At 46.4% G+C, this 19,809-nt stretch overlaps 1 long non-coding RNA gene across 1 annotated transcript in view; it reads right to left on the reverse strand.

Moving 5' to 3' along the window:
* LOC122492654 overlaps positions 1-19,809 on the reverse strand; it is a 123,286-nt gene that overhangs the window by 6,615 nt on the left and 96,862 nt on the right. The window lies entirely within an intron of this gene.

Below are 19,809 nucleotides of genomic sequence, written 5' to 3' on the forward strand. Positions count from 1 at the left end.
TCCTTCTGTTTTTTCTTCAAAGGTTTATTTATACATTTTGAGAGAGTGTTCGGGAAGAGCAGAGAGAGAGCGAGAATCTCAAGCAGGCTGTCAGCACCGAGCCCCAAGCAGGGTTCGAACTCCTGAACCTGAGATCATGACCTGAGCCGCAGCCAAGGTTTGGACACTTAATGGACTGAGCCCCACAGGCGCGCATGTAGGAACCTCCTGATGAACGGTACTGCTCATCCGTAAAGGATAAATGAGTGGCCCAGAGGAAAGTCTCCCAGGCAGCTTTGGAAGTAAGTACGCACCAGAAAGCACATTATCTTACTCGCTTTTGCTGCTAGACACTGGTTATTCCATTCAGCTGACCCATATCACCTGAATTAAGGGCATGAGAAATCTGAAAAACGCATTCAGTGTGTGCGCTACGGAAGTCTGAAAAAAATAATGCTATGAATTGTAACAGGGTTCTTTTATTTTTTCCTTTGAATAAGGGTGATGATACGTTCTCTAGCCCTCTTCTAATCTTTGAAAATAGGTTACCACAATGCATTTGGGAATGCACAGGTGCATACAAACACACACCAATGATATTTATTTAGAATCACAAAGGATTTTATACTGCCAGTTTTCACATGCCTCACAATAAAGATATGTTATTTCTAAATTTTCTGGCACGACGATATGCCAAGCAAGGAATGATTTAATCAGGCATTTGGAAATCATTCAGTTTTACATGTGTGTGATCAGGGAATACAGATTAATTGGAAAAGAAAATGCAGTGTCACCAAAAGGAATATTGATCTTACCAGATGGCTGGAAGGTGGCTGCTGTAGTAATCTATTGGAAATATCCTAGCTGGCCCTTTAAAATTTATTTTTCACTATAATTTAAAGAATTTGAAAGCCATATTCTTTCTGCAAGTTGCAAAACTATTGTCTCACTTCAAAAATGTATCCTTTTCCCACTCCAGCACAAATTACTTATCGCTAGAGGTCTTCACAAGGGTGTGGGAAGTATGTTTACTCTAACACTGTCAGGAATAAAACCTTTCCCTTCTTCCCTTCTGGGTTTTTTGGCTGGGCTTTTAATTATTAATTAAATTGACGGGAAACATAAACAGGAGTAAAACAAATTGAACGTTGTGTATGGGACTCAAGGAAGGAACAAAAGAGACAGGCTTTATACCTTTTAGACAAAGAACAGTATGTTTGTGAAGAATTGAAAAGACAAGGGAGTCGGGAGTGAGGTAGTGATTTAGTGAAGATCTGATTATACAGCCTTCTGGGCCCAGAATTCCCCGTCTCCGATAAGGAGGTAAGATAGGCCCCAGAAGGACAATATGGATGCCTTCTACCCTCAGGGCAGCGGAGTGGGGGGGGGGGAGGGGGACCCTCAATGGAAATCTATTTCCTGCTTTCTGGGGGAAAGAAGGAGGCTCAGAATATGCTTCTGGCACTTAAGTAACTTCAGTTCAAAATGGTCACTACACCCAAGGGGCACATTTTGGGTGAAACGTGCTGCTACCCTTCAATATCCTTTTAACTAAAAGTGGAGTCAGATCTCCAGAGAACATTTAGTTACATCATGAAGGTAGGAAATTTGACTAACCTCTTGTTTTCTTTGACGGTGTTAGTAAGAGAATTCTGTTTGATTTTTATTAAATCTCTTTCCCAGAAAGAAACCCCATACCTGACTGTAGGCGACAAGACAGATGTATTTACATGTTCTTTGCACAAACGTAGAAAAAAGATGAAAAGGAAATGTTGAGGGTTTTTTTTCTCTCATTGTATGAAATTATATTGTGACTATCCAGTGTTGTCTTGTGTGTTTAGACATCTTGTTTAGAAATTTGATTTGTTGAAATAAATAGGTAAACAAACAAACAAAACAAATAACCATCCTCGACTGTTAGTAGATGTTGTTCTATTATAACTTGGGTAAGTTATCTTTCTAAAACAAGGCATAAAGAATTGTGAGGCATATGCTATCTTAAATTGCAAGATATGTTAATGATAGTTAAAAATTTTTAAGTGGGTGTTGGAAACTCTGTTTTCTCTCTCTCTCTCTTTTTTTTTTTTTTTGAGAGAGAGAGAGAGACAGAGAGAGACAGAGAGAAAGAGAATGCACATGAATGGAGGAGAGGTAGAGAGAGAGAAAATCCCAAGCACAGAGCCTGATGCAGAGCTCAATCCCATGAACCATGAAATCATGCCCTGAGTTGAAATCAAGAGTCAGATACTCAACCAACTGAGCCATCCAGGTGCCCCAGAAATTCTCTTTCTAAATCTCCTTGACCCCCCAAATTTCACAGGTCAGGAAGCTATGTCTCTGGAAGGATCACCAAAATGATAGAGTGGTAACCAGAAGCCTGTTTCCTGATTTTCAGGCCCAGTGCTCTTTCCAAGTGCTATCTCTAGTCGCTCATCCAGCCTGCAGCACAGGATGGCACCCATCTGGTGGTTTTCGCGTGTGGGAAGTGTGCAAGAATGACAAGAATCCTGTCAAAGGGAGGGAGACACTCCCCAGCAACAACCTAAGAAACCAATGACCAAAACCAGCAAAGAACTTCCTTCTCAGATTACCGAAATCTTCACAAATTGTGAATGTACAAAAGAATAGATGGGCCCAATTTAAGAGCTTTCGGTTTTTCTAAGTGGAGCACTCTCATGGTGAGTGAAAAAGAAATTGGCCAGGTCCATGAGGGCATTCTGATAGCCACTGAAGAGGAGAAAGAGAAAAGGAGAGGAGAGGAGAGGAGAGGAGAGGAGAGGAGAGGAGAGGAGAGGAGAGGAGAGGAGAGGAGAGAAGAGAAAAGAAGAGGAAAGGAAAGGAAAGGAAAGGAAAGAAGAAAAAAGAAGAGAAAAGAAAAGAGGAAAAAAGAAAAGAAAAGACAAAGGGAGGGGAGGGGAGGAGAAGGGAGGGGAAGAAAAGAAAAGAAAGAGGGAAGGAGAAAAAGAAAGAAAGGAAGAAAGAGAAGGAAAGGAGAAAAAGCAAGGAAGGGAGAAAATTTGTCTGGGAAAGCAAGAAAACGGGGTTCTAACAATAAAGTTGATGAAGTGTTAGCTGAATAGTGCTTTATGAATCTTTGTCTGCAAATTCTCAGTCAGTTACTCATTTCTCATTCATCTGGGAGGAATGTGGATGTATTCAGGGACTCCATAAAACCGAGTCCCGCTCCGGCTGGGAACACATGTGCCCACAGGGGCCACAGGGCTACTGCCCCAGTAAATCAGACCTTCCCAGCTGGTAGGAGGGAGCCTGGTGGGACCCACAGGTGCCGAAGTGCTGGTCCCCATGCCCCTCAGGGAAGCTGGATGGAGCCCAATGCTGTCAGACCCCGACCAGCAAACAGAACTCTGCCATCGGGGATGGACCATAAAGTAGGGACTGTCCTCTCTGCCTGCCGCCTCCTTTTTAAACGACGTTTACAGGAAAGAGAGCATTTGGGTTACACAAAAAATAATACATTCTGGCTCCTAATTTCAGCTCCAACACGTAAAGGGCTTAGAAATCCAACTCCCACCTTCACAACAACAAAACGCCAAACAAACTGAACACTAGTGACTTTTCTTAAGTCCTCCAGAGAATGGAGTTCACAAGGCAAAGCATGTGAATACGAAACCCCCGTCCCTGTGTAGTGGCTGCAGACTGAAGGATTTCGTTCCTCCTGAGGCTCCTGCTTTTCGTGTCCCGATGCCACCCTGGCCGCGCAGAAACACGCCCCTCTTTCAGCCCCGGGTCTACCAGGCCCTCCTCTCGGGATCTGTGCCGTCACCTGGCCCGGGAGCCACAGAGGGAGGCGGTCCTGAGCTCGTCGGCACGGACGCCCTCACGCCGGAGCCCACAGCCCCCGGACCCCCGTCTGTACTCCTTCCCTGCTCACTCAGCTCCCAGCTGCCTGGGCTGTGGCCTTCTGGACGACGAGGCTCTCTTAACCCCTGTACCTGCGTGTGCGCTTTGCCCCAGTCCTGGCCCCGGTGGGAAAGGTTCTCGTGGGGAGGGTCTGTCTGCCCGGTGATCCCCAGCCAGGGTCCCAGGTGGGGAGTGGCCCTGAAAAGGACAGCAGGACACACCCACCGCTCGTTATCAAACAGGCCACTTGTGGGAGGGGGCTGGCCGAGTATTCTGAGTGCACACGCGCACACGCACGCACACGCGCACACACATACAGATGCCCCTTGCCAAATACGGCGGGCGCACAGTCCAGTTGAAAGTTCCTGCACAACATAATGACGCTTCCCTTCCTGCTTCTGCACCAGCACGTTGGAAGCAACGCTTTGGGGTGAAGACAGCACGCACCCCGGGAGGAGCAGGGCCAGGGCACAATCTTCCAGCCCTTAGGAACCAACAACAGCATCTCCAAAGGCAACATGGCCAGGTCTCCACCCGGGACACGGAAGTTGGAAGAATCATCACTTTGGGAAGTCCAGAGCTCTGCCTCCCAAACTGGCACTTCTGGCCCAGGCCGTCCTGCCGGGTCACAGGGAGTTCACCAGCGGGAGTCATCTCTCCCTGACGCAGGGCTGCTCAGGAACACCGCTGACATCCCCCCTCTGCTGGGGTGCCAGGCAAACGGGGCTGGGACGCCGACCCAAGGCAAACTCGGCCACAGAGGAAGGCGGGCGCTGTTAACCCTTCACACGACACAGTGCCCCGGTGGCACCCTTCGCTCACCGCGGAACCTTCCCCTGTGTCCACACGCGTATCAGGAACGCGAGGCCCAGCGCGGTGCCATAAACTGGGAGGTACCTCACTGCCTTTGGCTCCCAGAGCGCCAGCTCACCCCCTGCTCCGGCTGGCCCCAGGCAGGGCTTGCCACACATTCTCTCCCAGCACCGGCCGTCCTCTCTCCATAAGGGCGGCAGTGGAATAGGCCCCACACGAGCTCAGCCTGTGGCCTGGGCCCCGGACAGAGGACCCCCCACCACATTCCCCGAGGTTCCCTCTTGCCGGGGTCACCCACATCTCCGGTCAGCGGGGCTGGTGAGCCACGATGCTTCCCTGCTCCACCCTCAGCAGTGAGGCCCCAGCCGAGGCCTGAGGTGCAGCCCAAACCCAGGACTGGGAAGGGGCAGGGACACTAGAGAGAGCCCATGATCCAGACAGGGCCTGAGGGCCTCACTGTCTCAGACCTGCTGCTGAGGAGGGTGGAAGGTGAGGAGGCACAGCCTGAGCCCACCTCCCTTTTAATGAGCAGCTAGTATGTTGCAGCCCCAGCCGCTGACCGGCCCAGTGGGCACGACACCAGAATGTGCCCAGCCCTACTAGACCCCAAACACGGCCTTCACCTCTCAGTCATCACAGACTGCCTATGCTTTTTTGTTTGTTTGTTTATTTATTTATTTATTTTGAAGAAGAGAGACAGAGTGTGTGCAGGGGAGGGACGGAAGGAGACAGGGAGACCCAGAATCCGAAGCAGGCTCCAGGCTCGGAGCTGTCAGCCCAAAGCCTGACGCAGGGCCCGAACCCACCAGCCAAGAGATCATGACCTGAATTGAAGTTGGGATGCTTAGCCAACTAAGTCACTCAGGCACCCCCAGACTGGCCATTCCTTAACTCAGCTATAAATTATTAAGACCACCAAGGGGTTTTCAGCTCTTTCTTATAATGCTAGTAAATAGATAACCACCAAGGGATTTTCATCTTTCTTATAATGCTGGTAAATAGAAACATTAACAGAGGGAATGTTCCCTTGTTTTCCACATGTGTCTTTGAGCAAAAAAGCTCACACATAACACTGCGTTGTCTAGGGAATAGTGGACTGATTCATCACATAAAATAATACTTCTATGTTCCAAAGAGCGTAGGGGTGCCTGGGGGGCTCAGTCAGTTGGGCGGCTGACTTCGGCTCAGGTCATGATCTCACGGTCTGTGAGTTCAAACCCTACATCCGGCTCTGAGCTGCTGCTTCGGATTCTGTGACTCCCTCCCTCTCTGCACCTCCCCCATTCACACTGTCTGTCTGTCTGTCTGTCTCTCTCTCTCTCTCAAAAATAAATAAACATTAAAAAATTAAAAAAAAATAAATAAGAGTGCAACACAGAGGGGATGTTAGACGATTTCTATTTTCTAAATCTACCATGAAAACGATTCTGTGATCGCGATGAAAAATGAGAAAGTAAAACCATTGCTGAAAAGAGTTTTCTATCCAACAATTAAATAGGTAGGATAAAGACAATAGTTTAAGAAAAATTAAGAAGCCAAGGGAGTTAAAGATTTCAGGGTGTTTCCAGATTTTGACCGCCAGGGTAGCCTGGGATGACTGAGTCTAGGCGATAGAGCACTCCACTTGATGGAGGCAGGTGTCCTGTGGAAATTAGGACAACGAACTGATCTTGATGGGGAACCACTTGGGGCCGCACAGCGCGGGCTTCCTGTGGGGGAGGGGTGCAGGATGGAGACTTCCTCTTGCAGTTACTCCCTAGTTAGACCCATGGAAACCTCTGGCTGGGGTAAAGAAGACAGGGTGGAGGAGAAACAGGAGGATATGTGACAGTCAGCAGAGCAGGGGCCCTGCATCACAAAGGACACACCGCCCGATGCACAGCCATTAGGGATGCAACTCCCTCTGCCAAACGCTCCGCTGGGACCAACAGGTACACTAGGCCAGAGTTGAACTGCTCTTTCCATCAGTCTCTGTCTCAGATCTGTGACCCTCTGTCTGGAGACGATATTTCACTCAGCCTCTTACCCTGGGCTTTTGGTTCCAGGGACAGACGCTGTCTCTGCAAAGGATAAATGTTTCTTTCCATCTTGCCTTTGAGATCCTGAAATCCCTGTCTGTAGATTTCACAGCTCAAGGGGTCCTTTGCTTCAGGACGTCTCATCTCTTGTTGCAAGTCACGGTCCACCTTGCCAGGAAACCATCCTGCCAAGCTCCCTTTCTTTCTCTCGAAAAACTCAGTCACTTCATTTCCCTTCGTCACGAGACGCCGAACTGCCCTTCTGATCGAGGCTTCCGTGGTCTGGACATTGTACAATACCCGGTCAGGTGAGCTCTGCTCTTAGTGCTGATGGTGTAGAACTGATGTTGCTCTAGACCATTATTTGACATTGCAGCGTCCTTCCTCTCCTCCACCGTCTTTTGCCTGGTCATCCACATGCTGTCCCTCCTCCGGCTCCACATTATCACTTGCGTCCTCTTCTCTCAGAAACCTGCTAATTCTTGGTTCTTGAGCCAGTGGTCCTGCAGAGACAACACCTGACTCTCCGCATGGCCAGAGACATCGGCACGGAGATGAAGAATCCTTTCAGTTGCCCACAGTACTTCTAAATGTGTTCTAGCTTCTTCTGTTTGTGTTTTAATGGATTGCTGGTTCCTGCAACGTCAGGATCTTAACTGCGGTATCGTACAGGTTCTTTTTCATCTGAACATCTGAGGATTTTCTTTCCCCAGTGTTTTACTATCATGTACATGATGTCTCTAATTATAGGCTTGTAACAGTCCGGGTCATCTGGCATTTTGGAGTTTATGTCATTTCCATTACAGAATAAGACACGTCGACGACGTCTTATTCCATTTTGCTACGTCCAGCACTGGATTGCTACTGGCATGTTCCTTACCTCCTTATTTAAAAAAAAAAAAGCTTTTCTTTGGAAAATTCTGTATAAAACCAAGATAATCTTGACCAGCTGAACAATCACACCACGCTCTGCCATCTCCCACCAATATCCAGGGACAGCCTTGGTCTTCCATCATGATGTGCTTTTGCCATAAAACTCTTCGCTATTTCCTGGGTTGTTCAACCCTACAGATCCCCTCTCGATGGGATTCCTGCCTAGTGGTTCAGTCTGCAGGAGGGACCCCTGCAGCTATCATGGCTGACTGGACCACAACACATCATGGCCATCACTCAATGGAGCTACTCGCTGAACCCAACCTGCACCAGAGAACCAAGGCTGACCGTGCCTGTGGAGGGCTGGGTGGGCAGGAACAGAATAATAAAGAATTCACACGCCCTCTCCTTTGCTCTTGGCTTTTTCTCCTCTACTTAAACTTTTTCTTCTAGGTTCCCCAATGCCCACCCCGTTCTCTGTGCATGCTGTTTCTTCTGCCTTTCCTCTTTCCTTGCCCACGGTGGGGGAGCTCAACCATATACAAAACCCTGTCCTTCCTCACCCATGTTTCCCCAGCGACCATGGCAAGCCCAGCTAGGATGAGGTGCTCAGTGCTCTGTGCATGTTTATGGAAGGAATCAATGAATGAGCACCCAAATGAAGAAAGGAGAAGCAAAGCCACTACTGGTCATCCCTAAGGGGTATTACAAAATAATCTAAGTTGCTGGTTTCCTTAAGAATTTAAAACTCCTGGCAATGCAGAACAGTGGAGTACACGTGATTTAAAATGTTGAACAAATGTTTAAGATCATGTGGCTATGCAACATTTATCAAAATTTACTAGTTTGGACAACAAACTGATCCTCAATTTATTTAATTAATTTTTTAAAAATATTTATCTATTTTTGAGAGACACACACACACACACACACACAGAGCATGAGTGGGGGAGAGAGAGAGGGAGACAGAGAATCCGAAGCAGGCTCCAGGCTCTGAGCTGTCAGCACAGAGCCAGACGTGTGGCTCGAACCTGCAAACTGTGAGATTGTGACCTGAGCTGAAGTTGGGTGCTCAACTGACCTAGCCACCCAGGCGCCCCTCTCAATTTTTTTTAAATAAAATATTTCAATGGAGCCAATTTTCTGTGGTTACATTTCAGTAGAATTAGAAAAAAGCAGAGAAAATTGAAGTATAAATCAGGAAGCCCTCACCCAACACTGAATCTGTGATCTTGGACTTTCAGACTCCAGAACAATGAGACATAAGTTTCTGTCGTCCAGAAGCCCCCCCAGCCTATGGTATTTTGTTATAGCAGCCTGAATGGACCAAAACATAGTACATAGTAAAACAGTATCTTTTAGATTTCAGAACGTTGGAAGACTTTAATTACAACTTCCAGGGCTGAAACAGAGTGGCCATCTCCCTCTTTCTCTCTCTTACATAGAGAAGGTAGAAACTGAAAATCAGAAAGAATGGACAAACAAAGATATAGAGGAAAACAAATCTCTAGCTCCGAGAATCTGTGTGGGGAGGTGCAGGGATGAGCCGCTGGGAACAGCCGTGCTGGACTCCAGACCAGCCTCTCAGTGCCACCTGCCCCTCCGACCCCTGCACTCCCAGCTCATCATGGAGGCAAGACTGAGAAAACACCCATCTAGGCTGTGGCCAGAGGGCTCCAGCCCAGATTGGAGTGTGGAGGTTGTGCAGGGCTGAAAAGCACAGCCTGGCATCACCACTCAGAGAAGTTTTCTGTCCAGGAGGACTGGGGACCACCCTTGTGGCTTTATTTGTGCTCCCTTCTACGAAACAATTAGTAAGATCAAGTCTGAAAGAGAGAAGTGGCAGATAATGAGCTAGGTATCTATAGGAGGATTGTTGCAAAATCTGGGATGTGCCTGTACCTGCTAATGGGATGAATGAATGAATGAATGAATGAGTGAATGAATGATGTGGACACAGTTGTTGGATGAATCTATGTACTCGCAATGAACTCTGTGGACTCTGTAGATGCTTTAAGCCATGGTGGAAAAGCCACATGCTGCTGGCAGGTTTTGGGGAGACACAAGCAAACCCACTCTACTCAAGGAAGAGCTGTGCTCACACAAGCTGAGGGCCCTTTGTGGAAAAGAGTTCAGAGACAGGAGAGGCATTGTTCCCTTAACGTCTGACCTTGCCCTCCTGTGGCTCTCAGGACAGGTCAGGACGGGGCATGATGGGCTGACCTCACTGTCTATAGGGTAGACACCCCAACTGCTCTGTAGTGTCACCTGCAACCCTTGGTCATCATATGTCACAGAAGATGTTAGGGTCATCCTACCATTTTCCAAAGTGGTGGTACCCCTTGCTTTCTCCCCAGCAGAGTAAGGCAGTTCTGGTTTCCAGTGTCTGGGCTAATTCCTGCTGTGTTCATTCTAATTGCAGCTTTTTGCCTGAGGTTGTGAGTATCATCTCACTGTGGTTCATGACTATTTCCCTGATAAGAAATGGTGCTAATTACTTTATTGTCTTACTGAGCTTTTGTATTTTTCCCTTTGTACGTTTTCCTTTCAAGTCTTATGCCTACTTTTTTTTTATTTCTTTGCAAGATATGTATTTTTAATATTTATTTATTTGGAGACAGAGTGAGCAGGGGAGGGGCAGAGAGAGAGGAAAAGAGAGAATCCCAAGCAGGCTCTGTGCTCTCAGCGCAGTGCCTGACCCAGGTTTAAATCTCATAACCGTGAGATCACGACCTGAGCCAAAATCAAGAGTCAGATGCTCAACCAACGGGGCCACCCAGGTGCCCCTGCAATAAGTTTTATATATTTTAGAATAAGCCATTTCTCAGATGAATTTTATGAATATTTTCTTTTTTCTAATTTTTTAAAAAAATTTTAATTTATTTCTGAGAGACAGAGAGAGACAGAGTGGGTACAGGGGAAGGGCAGACAGAGAGGGAGACACAGAATCTGAAGCAGGCTCTGGGCTCTGAGCTGTCAGCACAGAGCCCAAGGCGGGGCTCGAACCCACTAACTGTAAGATCACGGCCTGAGCTGAAGTCAGATGCTCAACTGACTGAGCCCCGGAGGCGCCCCATTTTATGGATATTTTCTAACAATGTTTCTCTCATCTCATTTTCTCCACTGGTGCCTTCTGTTGAGGAGAGTTTTCATTTTCAGTGAAAGGTAGTGCACCCATTTCTTTTTATCTTTGTTTTTGGTTTTAATATCCTACCAAGACTTTTAGCCTGCTCCAATTTCATGAGGATATGCTCCTGTTTTTTGTAGAAAGCTTATTGACGTAGCTTTTATATTCAGTCATAAAATTGAGTTAATTTTACATGACTGTGTGGCAGAGGTCAGGATTGATTATATCTCTTCTGAGATACTGAGAAGTTTCAGCAATCTCTGTTGAAAAGACTCGACTTCTCCTTCATAAGGATTTAAATTCCACTCCCACTCCCCCCACCCCCACCTCTGGTCTTGGTTGGCAAACTTTGCAGACAGAGATGGTGAGGAGCCCAGTGGGGCCATCCTGGGAGGTATCCCACAAAACCTTGTGTCCTTCGTACTTGCCCTTGGTAATCCAGGGAGGTCCTCACACTTGTCCAAAAGAAACAGGGGCTCAGATCTCATCCTAGGAGAAAGAAGAACCCTCCTTTTTATGCATTTCTAGGATTTAGCCCACAGACAGACAGACATGAAGGCTGAGTTTGAAAGAGCAGACCCATGAGAGAGGCCAGGGAGGCCTGGCTCGCCATGACCCCCATCATGTGCACAGCCTGTACGCATAGTGCCAAGAGCCAATGTTTTTTGAATATATTGAAAAAAAAGTGAAAAGAGAAAAATTGAAGCACCTGGTGTATGCTGCCCTCTGCTGGTCATTTTCAGACAAAACCATCATTGATTTCGCACAACAGGGGAGACTTCTCAAAGTGAGGGAATTGTCTGGGAAGCCAGTCGCGTCTGGACAGTGGCTGAGACAGGGGTGAAGCCCTACACGCTGATTTCTCTGGTGGTGATGCTGAACCATTACCTTCTCCTGGCCCCTCCTTGAAGCTAAAGGGCAATGAGATAGAACTTATCCCCAACAGGACATGTGGAGTCCAGTCATCTACCCGTCCACAGGGCACGCAGCACAGCCTGGCTTCTAATAACCCTCATGACCCTTGTGACCACATCCCAGGCCTTAGGGTGACTGGCTAAGCTTTTACCCCCCTCTCACTGGTCATCTACATAAGGAGGTAGCCACAGAAGGCCCGTGACCTGCCCAGAGATGGGTCTCTCTGCCTTCGAGGAAGAAACAACCAGATCAGAGCAGGTGATATAAACAAATATAGGAACCAGAACAAAGTATGACTACCTCAGGCATGGGGTTAGGAAGGAACCAGAACAATCTGCCTCCAGCTGGTGCTGTTCCTGAGAATCTGTGCTGAAGGGACACTCTCTAATGGTGGACTGTCAGGCAGAGACACAGTATCTGCAGTGTGTTGGTATAAGATCCAGTTGATGCTGGGCCCCCAAGTCTGGGACCCCCACAATCCCTGCCCCCACCAAAATCTTCTGTTTCACTAAGTTGATGGCTTGACAGGCACAGTGTGTAGCCCTCATGCTGCTTCTGTTTTCTGGGAATACCCTAGTGCTTTCCCATTCTTTTTTGCCTGGTGCCTGGCTCAGAGGTGCATCCTTAGGGAAGTCAATATGGACTACTGCCCACTTCTGGATATGTGCTGGTTTCCAGGGGACCCTTGACTCCTAGTGGAATCTTCAGGACCACTGGTAGCAAGTTCTAAATGTTGGACCCATGTAAGGTGGAGAACCTGAGACACAGTGACAGTCAGATGACCTATAGGTTCTAGATCCCCATTACATACCTTGATCACACCGATATCAAGTATCTGAGGCATGAATCCCTTGAGAACCAACAGACGCTTTGCTCAAAACGGTTGCGTCTCTGGACCAGGATCCAGATGAGCAAAGACTAGCCTGTTCTACATGGTGGGACTTGCCTTGTCTCAGACAAAAACTCTTTGCCTAAATACCTGAGGCTCCATCCTTGCACCCTTCATGACCTTCCCTACTTGCCAAACCTGGAGACATGTTTGATCTTGTGTCAAACTAGCTGCTGGTCAGAGCTATTCCATACACCCTACTCCCAGACACCCCAGTACTTGGCACAAGATGCTACCAGGGACACCAACATGTAAGCCTACAGATCGCATTGTGAAGAGAGTGACATTGGGATACACCCATCATCTAGATGACTATTTTGAGGGCCACAGTGGCCCAGGTGCCCTAGAGATGTGGGGCAAAGGTGAGGAGTTATAGACTGACCCGCTCCCATCTTCACTGGATGTCTACACTAGCCTGGCCTCTTCCAGAGGCTCACACAGGCACAGAGCATAGATATGGGTCCAGTCCTACATACTCGCTACTTCATTGGCTTCCCTCTTCAGTCTACCCACATGTCAATCTTTAATTTGAGCATAATTTATTGAGATCATGAAGGAGTTTACACCTTTGTCTTATAATGCTGATGATAGAAACGTTGACAGAGAAAATACCCTCCTATTTCAAATTTCTTTGTGGGCTAAACTGCTCATAGATAATACCACATTGTTGAAAGAACAGTAGGCTAACTCTTCAAATAAAAAAACCACTACTTATATTGTCTAGAGAGGATCATACAATGAGATAACATAATCTCAGTTTTCCAAATCTATCCCAAAATGTATACTACTATCAAGATGCAAGACGAAAGTAAATCCACTTGCATAAAAAGAGATTTCTACCCTAAAAATAAGTGTATGGAGAAGTCAAAGATATTCTGAAGATAAAATAAGAAATGATTATTGTGATGTTTCAGGATTTTGACTGCTAATGTTGCATGGAGACTGAATGAAGCCAAGAGGTGATACATGTCCATTTTCTGGGTGGCAGCGTCCAGGAAAGAAGAACGAAAGACCACTGCAGATGAAAAAGAGGACAACTGGGCTTTGGGGAGAAGGTGATTTATGTGGGTGCACGCAGCCTTCCTGAATGAGGCTGGGGAAGAGGACACTTCCCATGGAGACTCACGGAAGACCTCTCATTGGGGAAGAGAGGAGGAGAACAAAATGAAGGAGATGGTGAAAGAGGTAGTTAAGTCAAGTCCCATCTCAAAGGAAGTGGCATCCCATGCACAGAGAGCAGGGAAGCAATTGTTCTCACCAAATGCTCCACTGGTGTCACCAATTACACGAGAATCCACTTCCAGAAGCTGGAGTTGAATCACTCTTCCACTTCTTCTTTGTCTCAAGTCTTCGCCTCTTGTCTGGTGACGATGAATTTTGTTCAGCCTTCCCAGCTCTCCACCAGACATCAGGAGCTCTTCCTTCCAGGATCAGAATCTGCCACAGATGAGAAGAAATGTTTCTCTCCAGCTGTAATTCAAGACCTTGGAATTGCTTTTGGTAGGTGTCCACCTGTTCAGTCTCAAGACTTATTAGGCCACCGGCTTCAGAACTTCCCACCTCCTGCTAAGGTCAAGTCTGCCTTGACAGGTAATACCCCCAGATGCTCCATTTCTCTTTGGTGATGTAGTTCATTCACTTCATTTCCTTTTTCCTCAAAATATTGATCCTCCCTTTCCATGGAGGCTTCTTGGGTCAGGGCACCTGTGTGATGACCTGTCAGGTGGGCTCTCTTCTTCCCTTCTTTGGCAATATTGCCGTGGCACTGCTTTTTCTCTCTAACCCGAATGTTTAAATGCACGCTTGATGGTGCAGCATACTTGGTTTCCTCCTGAATCCCATTTCCTGGTCCTCAACATGCTCTCCATTCCATGGTTCCCCTAATTCCCTATTCTCATCCATGTCCCCACCTTCCAGGGAAACTGCCATTTCTTTGATCCTAAGCCAATCTTCCTACAGAGATAATGTCTGACACTTCACACAGGCCATGGAGATCATGGTGGGGACCTTGAGTCTCTTTTCAGCTGCTGGAAGATGTTTTGAGGATGTATTAGCTTCTCGCGCTCATGTTCAACAGCTTTCTCTTCTTGGTGTGGAGGCTGAATCCTTCTTGCTGTCTCAGACACAGGCTGCTCTTGGTCTGAACATGGAGGTCTTTCCCTTGCCCTGTGCCTTACCATAATGCATACGACGTTCCTTCTCGCAGGTTTGGACACATCCAGGTCATCAGCTCCTCTTGAGTTTCCATCTTCCTCCAAACCTAGGATGAGACTTGTTAAGAGTGTCACGTTTTACTACGGCTCGTGCAGAACTGCTCCCAGCAGGTCCCTCATCTCCCTCTGCAGAAAGCCTTTCTTTGAATGACCGTACAATTCTGCCTAAAAGCTCGAGAACTGTGAATACTTGAACTATTGCAGCATGATCTAGCATCTCCCACTGATAGCCAGGGACAGTGAGACTTGAGCTCATACTATCAGGGGCTTCTGGCAGGAAATGCTCCAGCGTCTCCTGAGCTTGGCAAAGGCACACATCCCCAGCAGGATGAAGCTCCCCCACAGTGGCCCAGTCTGACACAGAGGTGACCAGGGCCACCACGGCCAGTTGGACCACACCACCCCATGGAGAAGTCTGCTCTGGGTTCCATCTGGAACCAAACCTGCACCAGGCCACCGGGGCAGACCATGCCTTCTGAGGGTCAGGCAGGTAGTCCCAAAGCAATGAAGAGCTCGACTCTGCCCTGGGCTCTTTCTTTCCTCACTTAAGCTTCTCCATACGTGGCTCACAGAGGCCTATTGAATCCATTATGCACAATGTTCTCTCAGTCCAGAAAGCCCCTCTTTCCACTGCCCACAAATGGGGCACAAACCCACCTTGGAACCACTCTTTTCTCCCCCTCAAGTGGCCCCAGTGCATGAAACAGGGCCTGGCCATAATCTTTCATGCCTGTGCATGTTTGTGGAAGTGATCTTTGAGGGCACATTTGAATGAAGGAAGGACAAAGCTATTCTTAATTATGTCACACTTAGTGCTCTGCTGAGCAGCAGATAATCCATTACGGCAGTTTAATTCTTGAGGATGTAGACCAGCAGAGTATTGTTATTACAAAGGCTGAACAAATTTTTAATATCGGACAACCATGGCGCGTTCCTCAGAATTCACCATTTTGAACTACAAAGAGATCCTCAAATTGCTTTGAAAGATAAAATACTGCACTGGGGATCATTTTCTACAATCCCCCTTTTTAAAAAAATTAGAAAGAAGTAACAAAATCTGAAGTAAAAGCAACGACTGCCTGGGAAATTCAGAGATGTAAATAGCCTGTAGATCCAGTGAGCCACCAAATAAAATTCTGCACAAGATGTGGAAAGTACAAACAATGAAAACACTAACCATTATGGTCTGTAGGACAAAGCCAATTCTATTCAAGGAGGAAAATCCACATCATTTAACACGGAAGAACTCAAACAAGGAAGGAGAATGAGAAAGTGAATCGAACAGCTGAAGCATTTCTAACAACGTTAGATATTCACCAGGAAACATAGATGAATCAGAGTGAGAGGCACAGGAAAGGCTAGCCCTGAACGTCTCAGAGCTCTGAAAATCAGAAGACGGATGCACAACTCCAAGAGCTTGTCACAGGGAGAGTATGTTTCCTTTCCTTACTGTAGTTTTAAACACTGAATGTGGAAGTACGGAATTGAAAACTAGGAAGAGCTGAAAACCCAAAGACAGAGAAAGCAAGTCTTAAGTCTTCCCTCAGAACCGTGCAGGACGTGGGCAGACCAGGAAGTGGTGGCTCCCGGGCCACGGACCCTCGTTCCCCACTCTCACTGCCACCTGTCACCAGCCCCCCTGCCACCCCAGGTGAACAGCACATCGCCCGGGACTTGGCCACACATGTGGCCCGTCCCAGAGAGGGGAGTCAGACATTGCCACTGAGGCCACCCAGGTGGGCTGCAGTTGGGAGGGGACTCCAGGTGGTACAGGGTGAGGTGGTCAGACGGGGCAGCACCCAGATGGGTTTTCTCAGCCGAGGGCTCAGGGATGGTGCGTTCGGCCTTGTTTGCATTATTTGGTATCCAGAATAACTTGATAAATGAGATGATAAAAGGGTAGAATGACGGCTTCTGGATTCCCTTTCAAGGAAAACTGTTATCAGCAATGAGGCAAGCATAGACCTTCCTTCTGGGAGGTAGCTGGTAGTGTTTGTGTAATGGATGAATGAACGAGAGATGAGCGACGCAGGCATGAGGCCATTTTTGGCCAATCCATGGTGATGCACACTGAACTCTGTGGACTCTGCAAGTCGTTCCCATAAGTGAAGCTTAAAATCATGGTGGAAAAGCCACATGCTTCCAGAAATGTTCAGGAGACAAGTGAGGCAACCCCACTTACTCTGTTCATGAGAGCAGCGAGCCCCATGTGCAGACGTGGGAGTGGAAGCTCAGAGAGAGGAGAGGCATTGCCCCCTAAACCACTGAGGCTCGCAGGACACGTCAGGATGGGCTGGCCCCAGCAATCTGGGGGGCGTCCCTCTCTGCCACATCCTCCAGCCCCCGATCCCCAGAGGCCACATAAGCTGTTGCGGCCAAAAAAGATCTTACCCTTTTCCAAAGTCAGGGTACCTACCTGCTTTATCCCCGGCAGAGTATGACAGCCCCATTTCCTCATGTCTGTGCTGGTCCCTGTTGCGTCCAGCTGTGTCAACTGCAGCCTTTGTCCCAGAGGTGTGGGTCCTAGGTCATGGTGGTCTTCCTTGGTGTTTCCCCAATGAACCATGAGGCCGACCACTTTGTCGCGTGTTTATCGACATCTGTAATCCTTCCTCAGTGCGTGTTCAAGTCTTTAGCCCATTTTTGTTATTTCTCTGCATTTTTATTGGAGAGTTGTAAGAATTTTTATATATACTAGCGAAAACTCTTTTTTCAGGTAAATTTTACAAATATATTCTAACAATTTGTGGCTTATCTCCTCATTTCTTACTGCTGTCTTTGGGTGAGCAGAGTTTTCACTCTTGAGGACAAGTCATCTATCCATTTATCCACTTTTTCCCTTTTTTCTTTATGGATTTATTATACTTGGGACATTTTTGCCGACTCCAATTTCATGAAGGTACTCTCCTGTTTCCTTATAAAACCTCATTGACTTAGCTTTTATATTTTGGTCTTATATCAATCTTAATTTTTGGTGATAATGTGTGACAGAGTTCAATATGGATTATCTCTCTTCATAGATACCCAGCATTTTCAGCAATATTTGCTCAAAATCTTTTTTCATTTCCCATTTCCATATGTGGAACTTCAAATAATCATTCTGTGTATAATGGTACTTATATTCCCTTACAATGTGCACTTATAATGGCACTAGACATATATATATATATATATATATATGTATGTATGTATGTGTGTGTGTGTGTATAGGTATATACATACATACATATATCTATACCTATACCTATATACTATACATATACTATATATATATTAAATTTTTTAAATGTTTATTTATTTTTGAAAGAGAAAGAGAGACACAGTGTGAGCAGGGGAGGGACAGAGAGACAGACACAGAATCTGAAGGAGGATGACAGCTCAGAGCCTGACACAGCACTCAAACCGACAAACTGTGAGATCCTGACCTGAGTCGAAGTTGGATGCTTAACCAACTGAGCCACCCAGGCACTCATATATACACTACATATGTGTATGTGTGTGTGTATACACTGTGTATATGTGTGTATAGTGAGATAACATATATATAATAAGTTGTATATACATATAGTGAGGTGTGTATATATGCACGGTGTATATATGTGTATATATAGTGAAATAACATATAATGAGGTATATATAGTGAGGTGTGTGTACCTATATAGTGTGTGTGTATATGTGTGTGTGTGTGTGTGTGTGTGTGTATAATGAGGTAACATATAATGAGGAATATATATAGTGAGGTGTATGTACATATATATATATATATATATATATATATATACACTATGTATGTATATATAGGTAGTGAGATAACATATATATAATGAGCTCTATGTATATGTATAGTGAGGTGTATATATGTACCATATATACAGTGAAATATATATAGGGAGGTATATACTCACTGTCCATTATAAGCAGTGTTAGAAACATGTATGATTTACAATTTTCTAGAATCCCCATAAAATCAGTAAAAAGAAACATGTGAAGTTAACTTTGACTATATTTAACCCAAAGTATTCAAAATATTATCATTTCAACACATAATCATATAAACACATTATTCTTTTGGTATTTCTCAGTTATTCCTTCCTTATAGCATCCTCAAATAAGGTGTGCATTTTGCATGCACAACATCTCAATTTGGACCAACATATTCCAATGGCTCAGCAGGTGCACCTGGCTAGTGGCTTCCTTGTTTGGGTACCACATCTCTTTGTCTATCTTGGAGTCAAGGGGTGTGATGGCTACTTTTATGCATCAGCTTGACCAAGATACTGTACCCAGTTATTTAATCAAACACTAACCTAGATGTCGCTGTGAAGGTATTTTGTGGGTGTGGTTAACACTACAATTAGTTGACTTTAAGGAGATTACAGGTTACCTTCAATCACGTGGGTGGGCCTCATCTAATCAGTGGAAAGCCTTAAGAGGAGTAACTGAGGTTTTCTAGTGATGAAGAAATTCTACTTCAAGCTTGTCTCTGGCCTCTTGCCTGCCCTACAGACTATGGATTTGCCAGTCTCTCTATTTCATGAGCCGATTCCTTAATATAGTCCCTACTGTTCTGTTTCCCCGTGGAACCCTAACTGATAACAGAGGGCACCCACAATGTTGCTGGCGATTGAAATTCACAGCACCATGGTTTGTGAGAGCTCGTAAGTCACATCCACATTTTGAATCCTGAGGGAAGGCTGTCTCCAGCTATTAAGTGCTAATGGAAGGAACTAGAGTTAGCTTCTTTCCAGCACCAAATTACGTCCAAAGAAACTGCACAAATCGGTGGGATTGCTCTCCACCCAGCCCCAATTTGGTGTAAACGGATTCGAAGAAAAGTAGTGAAAATACAGATGTGGCCTTGCTCTCACCGCAATGTCACAGAGTCTGTGATTGTGCCCACTTACATCTCAGGAGTGTGTCTATGTCCGTGTGACATGTGTTGGGAGGCAGAGAGGGAGGGGGCATCATGTCTCTGCTGCTGCGCATCTGTGCCTGTGTTTGTGTATCCTGACTGTGCGTCCAGTGGAGGATGTGTCCGTGCGTGTCAGGTCCAAGTGCTTGGAGACGGGTGTGTGTGTATGTGAGTACGCATCGGTATCAGGGAACATCCGGATATGTGTG

Source organism: Prionailurus bengalensis, chromosome D2, assembly GCF_016509475.1.
Source record: "Prionailurus bengalensis isolate Pbe53 chromosome D2, Fcat_Pben_1.1_paternal_pri, whole genome shotgun sequence".
Lineage (NCBI taxonomy): Eukaryota > Metazoa > Chordata > Mammalia > Carnivora > Felidae > Prionailurus > Prionailurus bengalensis.